Genomic DNA, 14,366 nt, shown 5'->3' on the forward strand with positions numbered 1-14,366 from the left:
TTTGGTGCCCCCACAGAGGAGGACTTTGCAAAGACCCTCAGTCAACAAAGAGTAGCAATGCATGTAATCAATCATGGACAAGTGGCTAAAAGAGTTTTCAAACTAGAGGACTAAAGAAGAGGAGACTATAGAAGCACTCAAGGCCTTCATCAAAGTGCTACTGCCAGGCTGTAGCATAATCGATATCCAAGAGGTAATCTCCCCATCGTGCATTGCTCGTGCTAATCGCAAATCAAGAGCATTAAGAGGGCGGGCTACAAAATGTCAACACTGTTGTCAACCAAAGAATTATGTCAATGAGTGCTGACAGAGGAGGTGAAAAAAGAACGGTGAGTTTCTCTTTTGAGAGCCGCATCAACACTCTCATTTCAGTCAGATTTTGTGTAACAGCAAGTGGTTTCTCTCCAATGGTCAAAGAAGAATCATTAACTACATCAACCACAAAGTTCAAGACACAAAACCTAAAGAATTTGGTGGAAGCAAGTGGGCCTACGCTCTCTCTAGGCCTAGAGAGTTCATGTGAAGTACAACCACCCAAGCGGCACCATCGCATGCAAAATGGAAAGCCGATTGAGGTAGAATCTTCTCGCCCACTATGTTTTGAACCCAATATGGAGGATTATGTGGACTTCAACAAGAGGTAGGTGCTTGTAATGAAGGTGTCACCTTGTCAATACTGAAGGTATGCAAATCCAGTGGTCAAATCCTTGCTGTACACCCAACATGTATAATAACAATAGGTCAAAAGTCTTTCCTTTCCGTTTCTTGCAACACATGCATGTAAATGTGTACATTGATAGGAAGATATTTTACCAGTAAAATATTGTTTTCCTATTTAAAGAAGAGATACTTGATGAAATTCTTAGATTGCCATGTCCCGTCATCTTTCCCATCCTTAATTACTACCACTCTTTTGATGTAAGCATCTTTATTCTATTCTAGCCTTGCACTCCTCTTAGCTCTTGCTCAATTTTTCCACCCATGTATAAACCTTTATGAATCACTAAGTTATTCCAAATAAAAAAAAGTTTGTAATTGTCTGCTCATTGATTTACTACCATGGCAAGTGTCTCTTTTCCCACATAAAGTGGCAAGAAGGGAAAAGAAATCACCACACTGAGTTTTTGGATAACTTTGACATCATTTTTGTGGTTTCAACTTTCCAACAAAGATGACAACACCTCATGGCTACGATCTTTCCTCTATTGATGAAAGTAGAGGCTAAGTCTTGGTACAATGATTTCCCCCAAGCTACCAAGGATGCATGGGACTTACTACGTGCTGCATTAGTGAAGAGGTTTGGTGGAGGCACAACCTCAAAAAAGTTATGGCAACTGATGACAAAGTTAACGCAGGAAAGTCTGCTAGAGTATGCCAGTTATGAATCCGAATTTGTGGATTTGTGGGAGCATTGGGTTGCCTCATTGGAGAAAGGTAAAGGAGTGCCTAATTTCTTGAAGAAGGACCATTTCATTGTTGGCTTGTGGTCACCTCTTAAAGAGAAGGTGAAGGGAAGATTTCCTGCAACGTATGAGTTGGCAGTGGAAGTAGCTCGCCTTAAAGACAAGAAGCTACACATGCAAGCAAGATTCAACGAGTGAGAGGAACCAAACTCAGTCCGACTAACCTTAGTAATTGTAATAGTCACTCAGAGACCCAACCACAAGAGGCATCAAAAGAATAGCAAGACCTGTTCAATCACATCACTACTCAGTTGGAGAAATAATCTGTGCATATGGTGCAACAAGGGCATGCACACAACCACGATCAAGAGCAAGGGAAAGGACAACAAAGAAAAAACCAAGAATACCACTACTACAATTGTGGGGAGGATGATCATGGCATGTATTACTGCCCACACCCAAGGAGGAAAAATTTCAATAGAGAAGCCAAACAAAACCAGGTTTCACCATCAAGAACAAGACCATCACCACCGTGGGCACCACAAAAAGCACCACCTGTGCAAATCCTACAACCACTCATTTATCCACATCCACCACCACCACCACAACCTCTCATTCCACCCTTACCCCACCACCAATCGGCAACCAAGAAGTAAGTGTCATCAGTCTTAAAGGTGAGGGAAAGGAGAAAGTTGAGGAGGATATGAAGGGAGTGGTGAAAGGTAAGACCAAGGTTAAAGGAGTAGATTCCATGGGGGTGAAGTGCTCTAGGCATGGTGAATCTACCCAAAAGGAAGAAAAGATGAAAACTAAAGGGGAATCTAGCAAAAAACCGTCCAAGTCACGATGTAAAATTGACATTGTAGATTTCTCTGTGGGTGAATGTTCTAAACCATATTGATCTGGTTCAAGATGTTGTTGTGTAGGGCCCAAAAATCACTTGGCCCTAGTTACTCCACCTAGCACCTAGGGTGAGGAGACAATGGACAAAGATGTTTATCACGAGATGACCAAAGCCAAAGATAGCTGGGGCTATCTCTGGGAGGAATCTAGATGAGATACTACTACTGATTGATGCTCACATCAAAGGGAAACACATCTACAATATCTACATCGATGGTGGCGTGAAAATATGCGTCATGAGTGAAAAAATGATGCACCATTTGGGTTTAGAGACGAGTAGGCCAGCACATGCCGAGCCAAAATGACAAATAATGTAAAAGCTCAATGTGTTGGTGTTATAAATGCAGTTAGGATAAAGGTGTTCAACACTGAGGTAGAGGTGGACATATTTGTCATGCCACACCAAGGGGAGGGCTATCCTATCATTCTAGGTAGGCCTTGGCTTATGGCTATCAGAGCTAAGCAGAACTCGGACACCGACATAATCTAGATGAAGGATGCCAAAGGGAATCCAATACTTTATGACATGAAGACATATCGACAACGTGACATGGATCTAGAAACCTCTATGGATGAGTTTTCTAGTGACTCTTCAACCACTTTAGAGGAGGAGTCAACAATAACTGAAAAAAGCGACAATAGCATTGAGGTGATGGGGGTCATTCTCAAGGACCCTAAGAGGATGGAGCAAGCTTATGCATCATTATCAAACCAAGGGAAGACATCAGATATACAACCTCTGATAGAAGCAAGCAAGCTACATTGAATGCTCTCTAGTGAGTTGTGTGGGAAGGAGTGTGAAGATTATATTTTGATGCTAAGTAATTTTACCACATTGCTCATTGATGAATATAATAAAATCATTGGCACCAAGCAGTTTACATCAAATTAAGCTCAAGGAGGGAAGTAAACTTGTAGTGCAGAAGCTCATGTGGCCACGAGTAATTCAACAAGACGCCTTGCTCAAAGAGGCAAGGAAACTCCTAGAAGCAGGTTTCATCTATCTTGTTAAAGACTCAAAGTGGGTCTCTCCAATGAGAGTCATACCAAACAAGAATGGTAAGGGGAGGGTTTGTGTTGATTACAAGCCCCTTAATGTAGCCACAAAGAGGGACCATTTTCGTCTTCCTTTTCAAGATGAAATTCTCAATGAGGTAGCAGGACATGAGCACTACACGGTATATGATGGCTACTCAGGCTACTTCCAAATCAGCATCACTGAAGAAGATTAAAAGAAGACAACCTTCATCACACCATGGGGATGTTTTGCTTACAGAGTTATGCCTTTTGGTCTCACCAATGCTCCAGCCACTTTTCAACGCTATGTGACATTTGTTTTTCAGCCATTCTTTGGAAAATCAATCCGTGTTTTTATTCATGACTTTTGTATCTATAGCTCCCTTCCGCAAGCTTTGGGTGGCCAACTCAATGTAGAAAAGTGCCACATTGGTGAAAGAAAGGTTCCTCTCCTTGGCTATGTGATCCTTGCCAAGGGCATTGAAGCTAACCCAAGCAAGGTTCAAGCCTTGGTGGCTTTGACCTCTCCCACCACAACAAAGCAGTTGGTCGCTTTTCTTCAAAAGGTGAGGTATTTGAGTAGGTTCATTCACTTGGTCTCTCAAGTGGTTCTCCCTTTACAACAAGTTACCCATAAAGAGATCTTCACTTGGAGTGAAGAAAATGAGCAACAATTCAATGAGGTAAAACAAATTCTAGCCTCACTTCCTGCCATTGCACCTCCAAAGTGGGATAAGCCGTTTTATATAAACCGTAGTGTGGGCAATGACACACTTCAAGTAGTATTGATGCAAATGGATCCTAAAACTTCTTTCATGCTCCGTATCTACTTCTCTAGCTGCACCAAATGAGAAGCGGAAGGGAAAAACAAACCAGGTGGCCTCTACACCAAGACTATGCACAATAGCCTCATCATGGGAGGTACACAATAGGGGCACCACTTAGCTAGAATGCGGTTAGGATACATGGATATACACAATCAAACATGCCATGGAAAACAAATTCAAGATCCACACCCAAGTGTGGGATGGGGTGGTCGGAGAACAAGGAGAGAGGAATGGTGAGTGAGTGATAATGGGCTTGCTACGTGTGCATGTAGTCACATGAAGATAATGAGGTAAGGAAAACATACACTTCTCATACAAGAGGTGGAGAATTTGCACACCTTAATGAGGGCCACTTTTCAAATTTTGCTCCACCTCTCTCTTGGTATGCACTTGGTGGCAAGTCTTGAAGGACCCTAAGAGGAGGGAACTGATGCATAAAAATCATTAAAAAAAATTGTATTTATTTTGTACATATCTATGATTTTGACACATTTGGATCTCGGAAATAATGAGAGGTAGGAACAAACCCTATAAAAAAGAAAATTTCACTAGATGCTGATTCTACCTGACGACGGTCACTACCTAACGGTCACTACAGGTGAAGAGTAGAAGTCAATAGTAAAAGGGAAGATAACCTTATGCATTTTGGAGTTGAAGTCAACAAAATATTATCAAATTTAAGTCTAATTCACTTGTGGACACAAAGTATTGCACATGAAGTCAAGAGGGGACCACCTGGAAGACTTTTGGAAGGGAAAAGACGGACATATAGTTTTGTGAGATTTGTTTTCTATTTTTTCCATTCCGAATTGGAAAAAGTTTTCAACAAGAACGTTGTAGGCATTGAGTTGATCTTTTTTGGCCTCTATTTTTTTTATAATTTTTGAAGCTATCATTTGGGAGATATGGCCGAAATGGTGCCTATTTGTTCACACGGGAAGAAGTCATGGTTATCCAATTCAACACACATAATTTCTTATAGTTTTATCTCCATTATTGCTTGATTTTATCTTATTTCTCTCAAATATTATAAGAAAGCTCTTGAACTCAAGCTATGGAAGGAGGCATGGAGACAAAGCTCGCCATGATGAAGGCGATTAGGAGGAAATTGGTCAATAAACAAGTCACACGGAGCTCTATCATTGGGGGAATGCCTCTAAGTGAGGTTACTTTATAATAACTCCTTTTTGCTCATAATCTCTTTCCTAATCACTTTCTTGGCCTATAAAACCACGCCATCTTTTTTATAAACAGAATAGACACACACCTACATATACACACCCTTGTGCTACATGCTAGTAGCATGAACCCTAATCACATAATCACAACACCATCACCATCACCATGCACAAAATGAGCACCATCTCTCCACACACTCATGATATTCCTTGCCATCAACTCCCATCTCTCCATTATGCATCCTACAGTATTATTCCCTTATCATCTTCTTGCCCTATGCTACTTATTGTATTCATCTTTTGCAAGCAAGCAATACACTCCATCTTGGTGCCATAACTTTTGTCGTTTGGGATATACTTCATTGTGATGAGTATGGTTTATGCTTGTTTCTTTTCATTTTTTGCTCATGTTGAGGTATGCGGATTCACCACCATACACACACACTCTCTCCCCCTCTCATATTCCTATCATCTTGCTACTTGCATCTTAAGGTGTGAGGATTTGCCACCTCTTGTATGAGAAGTGAGCATACTTTCATGTTTCCCTTACCTCATTATCTTCCTTACTACATGCACGAATAGCAAGCCCATTCTCACTCACTCACCATTCCTGTCACCTTGTTCTCTGACCACCCCATCCCACACTTGGGCATGGATCTTGAAACTGTTTTCCATGACATGTTTGATTGTGTATATCCATGCGACCTAGCCGCATTCCAAGCTAGGTGGTGTCCCTATTGTATTCCTCCCATGATGAGGCTATTGTGTCTTTGTGTAGAGGCCACCAGGTCTGTTTTGTGCTTCGGCCTCTCAACACAAAGAGAGAGAGAGAGAGAGAGAGAGAGAGAGAGAGAGAGAGATTAAAAAAAGCTTGTAAGAGCCTTGGATGGAGGTGAGAACCGCTAAGAATTTTTATAATTCTATTATTGAATTCACGCAAAAGTTTTCTTCTAGTGTTAGATTTTGGAGGTAGCTACCACCTTGCTAGTGGTGTCCGGGACACACGCTGTAAGCATTTTTTGACCTTAAAAAATGTGTAGTTACAAGTCCAAAAGCTTATTTTTCAAAGAAAAAAACCGTAAGAAATCACTTTTTTCCCTCCAAAAACTTCCCAAAACTATCCTATAGCTAAAACATGATTTTTTCTCTCTACAAACCCTTTCTCAAGTTCTTCAATGCTACAACAACCACATGCACCATGTAGTCACATATTCTGTCTTTGCCAACTTTGTCCCACATCCTTTATAGTACCAAAAAAGATCATCTCCCTCTATTCCCCTTTCTCACCATATATTTTCACACCAAGCTAGCTCATCTCCCTCCTCTCACCTCCATTTCAACATGAATTAAGCTCCTCCTCCTCCTCCTCCACTCCTAGAGTTGGAAAAGGGATGAGCTTAAAGGACTTGTACACTAAAACAATGGGAGATGTAAATGGTGAGTGGGTTCTGCAAGGTCTCACCTCCAACACAAGGATAGAATGTTCAGGAAACTATCCTTGTAAGTTTATATTGAGATCTTGATATCATCCCCATATCTAATCTGATCATGCTAGAGAAAATCAGTCTCTTTATGAATTTCAACACCTAGGGCTTCACACCTCTATCATCAAAATTAATCAGATCACCTCATACCATTGGAGTGTGATATTTTTTTGGTGGCTTTATGTGCACTATCTAGTGTCGCGTATCATGTGATTAAGTCTCACAATGTAAGTTGCCAAAGCCTCCCCTTCTAATTTCATCTTTGTATAGATGTCACTAGATTATTAGAATGATATCATTTTTTATTTTATTTTCCCTTTGTGCTCACAAAATTTGGTGTTTTTTTACAGGGTCAACTTGTTGTGAGGAGACATGAGCAATCAACCATGTGTAGAGTTCAAAAACACTTTGTTCTCGGTTCTGAGGAGCCTTAAACTACCATGTTGAAAGATTCTAATAAGAATAATAGGGTTTGTGTTAGCTACTCTCTAGGAGGTCCTAGAAAAGCCCTTCATAAATTACTACAATATTTCCCGGGTGTCGTAGACACACAGAGACTCAAGTGTAGCTGAATCACTAAATTAGAAATTCAAATACTTGTAAGAGAAGCCTAGTAACAACATCATTACCTTCCGTTGTAATTTTTTACACAATGTTGAAACACTTTATAAATGATTAAAGTTTTTTATTTATATCCATTTGGGTCATTATAAACCTATTTTTTTGAAATGATGTTGTTTTGAGTGAGAGTATTTAATCTAGATTATTGGAGTTCTATAGAAAATTGAGAAACATTGTTGACCTTTATCACTAGTTTGGTAACCTAATAGGACTTAAAAGTTTCCTTTTAGGGTTTTGAAAATAAATCAAATACTCCTATCATATGTATGTGTTTGTAGAGTTCCTTAGTTTAATTCAAAGCTAACACTCACAACTCTAGATTGTATGGTCATGAGGAGCTCTCAAAGCCAAAGGAGTGCTAAATTTGACAAAAAATAACATCTTTGCTAGGTGAACCCGATTTTACACAAGGTAAAAAAATCTCTAGACAATGAGTCCTCTTTTTTTTTTTGTAAACATCTATGAGTTCTTGACCATATATGCCAGAAGGTTTTCTTTAGAATATAGAATTAAGTACAAAACAAGTGCATTTTTTGCATTTTGTTGACATATAATCAATGTTTCTATGTGCATACCCATCATTACCTTTATAAATTCTTCGATTTTACACACTTTGGGTTTTTTCTTTCATGTTCAAGCACAAAAATTATCAAAAGCAGCAAAACATGTCTTCCTAAGACAATTTGGAAAACACCTATGAAGTACAAAAACTACACGGATGAAAAAATTGGCTTATACTTGTGGCCTTCCATATGGTGTATAAACCTATCAAGTTGGTGCAAAATTGGAATTGTACACTTATATCTTGAACTAAGCTTGTAATGTACCATGATTTATGAGTGGAATTTATCAATTTGAAGACAACATAGTATTAACTTAAAATGAGTGCGATTTTGGTAAGATACAATATCACTTTTGTCTTTGTGTTGTTTGCTATTTAGGGTATTAGGTGCCCCAAAACTCAAGGAAGAAGAGTTACATAGTGATAAATCCATAAGCTCACTCAAAATTTCCTTTTGATTACAAAGAAACTTCCAAAATATTCACCAAAATATGAGTTTTACTAACAAATCACTATAGATAATTTTCCATCAATGGACTATAGTTTCTGATACACATAGTCTTTCCATTTTATAGAAGCGTAAAAATGCTATCAGAAATACTTAGGATAGCTCTGTAGCACTTTAGAGGTCACTATGTTGTTTTTTAGGTGATCTAATGCTAAAATCAGTCACAAATAGCACACATATTTTTAGCTTGAGTTAGGTTTCAAAATGTTATTCAAACTCAACTCTAAAGGTGGAATCCCCAAAAAATTCCTTTTTTCTCCAAGCCGTAAACTAGATTTGTGAATATAGATCACTTTAAAACCTCCTTGGTATCTCAAGAAATAATTCTAGGAAGTTGTTAAGAGACACAAAAGTATCCAAGGATATAAAAGTGTCTTGTTACCAATCTAGTGATAATTATGAACATTTTAATTTGTTGCTATTGGTTGCCTCTAAAATGTTTCAAATCTCATCTTAATCACTCCACCATGAAAAAATTCAAGCAATGTTTTGATTGAAGCCTAAAGATTAATGGTTATTCTTATTAATATGAATCATAACCTTTGTCAAGATGGAGTTATTTGGGGACGTTGAAAAATTTAGCAAAATTTGACAAGTTAAGAGATCTAAGTTTTTGCTTTCCAACATGTTGTTGTTTCCATATTAATATGACAATGCCAAGATTGACTGAGAGCAAGGAAAACTTGAGATAAAGGTGTTGATGTATGGAAATGATAGCGAAGTGCACAGTTAACTTAATATTGATTCATGTTTTAGCACATATATATATACATATATATATATATATATATATATATATATATATATATATATATATATATATATATATATATATATATATATATATATATATATATATATATATATATATATATATATATATATATATTTATTTATTTATATATATATATATATATATTTATATATTTATTTATTTATTTATTTTTGTGAAGCCTTTGAGTTACCACCTTCTTTTGAGTAGTGGTGACTAGCAAAAACACTCGCCAAGATTTTGGTATCAAATATTTTTAAACCTTAAATCCATTGGCTAGTTTATTGCTCAAGATGATACCAATAGCTCTTACCCTTGTGAACCTAACTGTCAAACTGTGGATTTGACTCAGGTAATATGTAGTTGATTTGGATAGAGAAGTATAACCATAAGTTATAGATGCATGTATCATCAACATAGAAAATATGTGCTACTAGAGCCTATGTAAATTGCTAATCAAGAAAACTTTGGCTAGATAATATAGCAAAATGCTAAGTGTTTAATGTACAAGATTTGTGAGTCCTTTGAACACAAAGCAAAAGTTGTTGGGGGGGGGGGGGGGGGGGGGGGGTCCTACTCTCAATATATCAAACATAGCATCTCTATCTCATGGCCATGCATTAAAAGTGAGGGCCCGCCGTCGGTAGGCCATTTCTAAGACTACTAGGCACCTCAACAAGAGTAGCCACAAGGGTTGAAAAATGGCCAAAGTTGGACATCAATGGGGCCATTTTGCACGCCCTTATTGCCCCTCTTATTGGGATGTCATATAAATGCATATGATATGCAGTGTGTGGTGTATTGAGAGCGTATATTTGGAGGCTATTTTCAATGTCTTGTAGCTCCTACTCGGCTTTGAGTTTGCTCAAACTTGTCTCACATCAATTTGTCACCTTGTTGCAACTTGCATGCTTTGCCCATTGTCTGATGCTAAAAAATTATATCCTGAATAGATTCACCAAAATTCAGCCCCCAAGTTGAAAACTTATAGAAAAATGATGTAAAGCAAAACATTTCTTACTTTCTCTATAGGCTTCAACAAGCATCAGAATCGTGGAACTTGTAAATACTCAAAGATCTAATCTTTTTCCTTGTGTTAAGGGTTCCACTTTATAAATGCAAAAAAATTCTAAAATCTTGTCTTAACACCTTCCAAAGTGGTTCCTTAGAGAGTGTTCCAAGTTCAAAAGTTGAAACTGAAGAAAAAATTTAGAATGAGCTCTAAGACTATGTACAAGCTTTAAAACGATCATTATAACTTTGAAAATTAGCCCCCCTTGGACCCCCCAATATGCTAAAAATCAACGGGCTCAAGGAGAGATATGGTGAACATAGGACCTTGAGTTGTGGTCAAGCAACACAGTTGTTTCATTATTATAATGCATAATTTTGATGTCACAAGTGCATGGTGGGAATCTCAAAAGATTTTATTTCTTAAACATCATTTGTAGATATCATTTACTTTAAATCATGTCTTCTCATGTACAATATTACCAAAGCAAAAAAAAAAAATACTTTAAATGATTACAATTCTTATCTAGCTTACAAACAAGCTCTAAATATGGTAGAGCTAGTGTGCTCTTTTATAGCAACAAACAATAGAGTCCAAATTTTCTCTCAATGACTCTGATGAACATACATTTATAAACAACTCACCTTGGGGGGGTCACTTGATAATCATGTGACTATCACATCAGTTCAGTAGAAGGGGTTATTTTTTTTATTTTTTCTCACTTTTTCATATACAGCAGGGTACAATAAAAGTAAATTGAAAAACAATTTACAGATGGAATATAAAAAAGGATGTATTTTATTTGTAAAAAATTCACAGTAAGGAGTTTTAAAAATAGTCCTTGAATGCATCGGATATACACAATTTATACATAGTGACCACCCCTAGAAACTCACAAGGGGTAGTGAAATCATAGTTCTTGCACCCATTTCATGACATGGTATGCTCATGGTGACCTATCACATAATAATATATTTGGTGGGAGTGTCCCCATGTAAGGAAAGGATGTCTTGATGATGGAAATCCATTGTATTGTCCTACTACGAATCTCCCCATGTTATCATAATGGTTCTTGGTGTAGTGGGAGCCACATTTTCATTATAAAAATGACATTGATTCAGGAAAGTTTTGTGCCACCGTGAAAGAGTCATGTTATGCAAGCAACTTGAGTCTTTGTCATGAGTGAAGACCATTCAACCAACATCATAGAAATTTAAGGGACCAATTCAAACAAAAACATGCATGAGTTCAACATATAAGATTGCTTAGTACATTTGTACTAATTTGCAAGTATTTCCATCCAATTTGAATTAAAGGATGTGGAAATATTTATTATAGGGAAAACATAAATACCTTACCTATCATATACAAAACCCCTTATTATCATGTTTTCAAAGAGGTGCATAGAAGAGACAAACTTACTTGAATTTGTAGCATGTGTTCCAGGAGTAGGCTCACTAATGCATCATTGAATTTATACATAGTGACCACCCCTAGTAGGCTCACTATGTTCCAGGAGTAGGCTCACTAATGTCTTGTTACATGTAGTTGAAGCATTAAGAGGGAGATAGAGTTGATGTAGTTGTAAAATGCCAAAGAAAAGGGGTTGAGAGAGAGAGGGGGGGCTAGGGGGGAGAGAGAGACAGAGAGAGAGAGGTGAAAGAGTTCAAATTTTGAATTCAAAGTGGGAGAGATAATTATTTTATGTGAGAGTTCTAATGTATTGGAAAGGACAATGATTGGTGTAAAAAAAGTGTAAAAAGGATTGTTTTTTGAAATAAGTATATATATGAATTTTAAGATAAAAAAGGAATATTATGTTGAAATTTTTTAAAAAAATGTTAAATTTTGATCCCCTTGACCCATAAGCTGATGATGTGGCATATGGGTAGCTATGAATAGACCACCTTTTTCTCTTTCCTTTTAAAAAGCTAGTGAGAGAAATTGTTAGAAAATAGGACGTAGCTAAATAGATGTTTGAGTAGATTACTTAATGGAGAGAGACAAATTTCCACACACGAGAGATTATATAGTAGAGAGAGAGAGAGAGAGAGAGAGAGAGAGAGAGAGAGAGAGCAAAATATACGTGGCTCACCCAATGTGGGCTATCCACGATGTCGGGGGATATGTATTCAAAATGTGAGCCGAGTAGGCCCACGGCTCTGTTGTGAGAGGTGTGAAAGAGAAAGAATAGCAGACACTGAAAGCTTTGGCAATCACAATGATCATCAAAATTGAATAATGTTTTGAGTACAACTTAATCCTTATCCAAGGCGGACTGATAACAGCATCGTCACTTGGATCATCTGATAACTAGGAGTTTAAGCTCCCATTTTACAAGATTAATCGGGCCGTTAACAATACCAAGGCTTAATAAGATGATTAATCAATCTCTAGCTAATGATGGTGATAATTTTCCTCCATGTCGCTTTTATAGCATCAATTGCCCTCAAGAAAACTCTCTCCTCTGTTGTGGTCAAGAGCTCTCAAAACTCTTAGTCGATTGTCGTTATGCTCCTCTTCAATTACTGATAAGAGGTTTGCAAAACGCTCACTAAACTCCCTCTGTCTTTGTGTTCCCTTGTTGGAAAGAATTCAAACTCTCTCCATCTTTGTCTCTAAGTTATGCTGCCACAATTGCCAACAATAAGCTCCACTCTTCTCCTCTAAATGTCTTGCTCTGTTTGTCTTTGGTGCTTCCTTGTCTTTCTTAGTCGAGAGATAGAGATCTCCTAGTTCCCCTCCCGCCCTTGAACTTTCTTATCAAACCTTCATGTGCTTCAATCTTCTTCTTGCCTCGTTGACTTGCAAGCCTCGGACCTCACCCTCTTCCTTCCTTAGTCGAGATGAAGAGAGAGAGAGAGAGAGAGAGAGAGAGAGAGAGAGAGAGAGAGAGAGAGAGAGAGAGAGAGAGAGAGAGAGAGAGAGAGAGAGAGAGAGCATAGTAGAGAAATTCCTCCCCGCGGTCGAGAGGGAAAGTTCCCTTGCTTCTTTGCTTAGATTTGAGAACGAGAGAGAGAAAGCATTCCCCTTTTTCTTGGCCATGAAAAAGAGAGAGAAAGCAAGGCTTCCTCTTGCTCATGCACGAGAGCGAGAGATTTCTCTCTTCCTTGATGCTTCATGCCCGTGAGAGATCTCTCATTCCTTGCTTTGCTCGTCTTCACCCTCTTTGCATCTCATTTTTTATTCCTCTTCATGAAATTACCTAAGCCCTCTATAAATAACTTCCCCTCCCTTAGCAAGGACGGTGTCGTCGTTTCTAGGGAGCATAAAAATACCCTCATGATGATTTGGCATGTCAAATCTCAACCTCCACCAAATTGCAAGGGAATGGCACCCAAACGAGCACCCCATCCTGCTGGTCAGTTCTCGTTTCATGCCCAACTGCGTCCGAGCCTTTTCTCACCCTGCAAGAGCTTCCCCAACCATCTTTCTCTACGATGCTTGCTGTCCGCCATGTTCCCCTCCTAATATCCCCCTTTTGTTCACACGCAATGTGTGTCCTTGTTTAAAATGGACGGCCAAAGTTTCTTTAATTTGGGTGGCCATTAGGTCTTTTGGGCGGCCGGTTCCCCTCAAGGGACACCACATTTGGCATACATATCAACCAAAGCATTGCCAAGCACCACCTTCCACTAACATGTTGCTCATTCCCCACAATAGAATTGGTTTATTCAATCAAAAGCTCATTAAAACCTCACATGATTTCATAACACATGATGACAATATCGTCACGACTTTTATCGCCCATCTTAATTCCTTGGATAGTGTCACATGTCGTCAAGATCCAAGTATAGATGATCGCATTTGACATAAGGCCTTCCCATCACATAGTCTCCATTCAAACCCCTACTAGACTATAAAATTCCCAGATGGCAGATTGACTGAGGCGACCAACGTGGCACGGAACTAGCCCGCAGGGAAACTTAAACTGGAAATAACTTGGCAACCCAAAACTCCAATTTTTGATATGAAAAGACCGATGTGCTCAACAAATTGAGCACTTCAGGCCCATGCATTCACTTCATTATTTCCCCTCAGCTGCTGTTGCCCAATCCGGTACGGATCTGCAATTGACT

Source organism: Adiantum capillus-veneris, chromosome 18, assembly GCF_014529385.1.
Source record: "Adiantum capillus-veneris isolate H3 chromosome 18, ASM1452938v2, whole genome shotgun sequence".
In the NCBI taxonomy this organism is placed as follows: Eukaryota; Viridiplantae; Streptophyta; class Polypodiopsida; order Polypodiales; family Pteridaceae; genus Adiantum; species Adiantum capillus-veneris.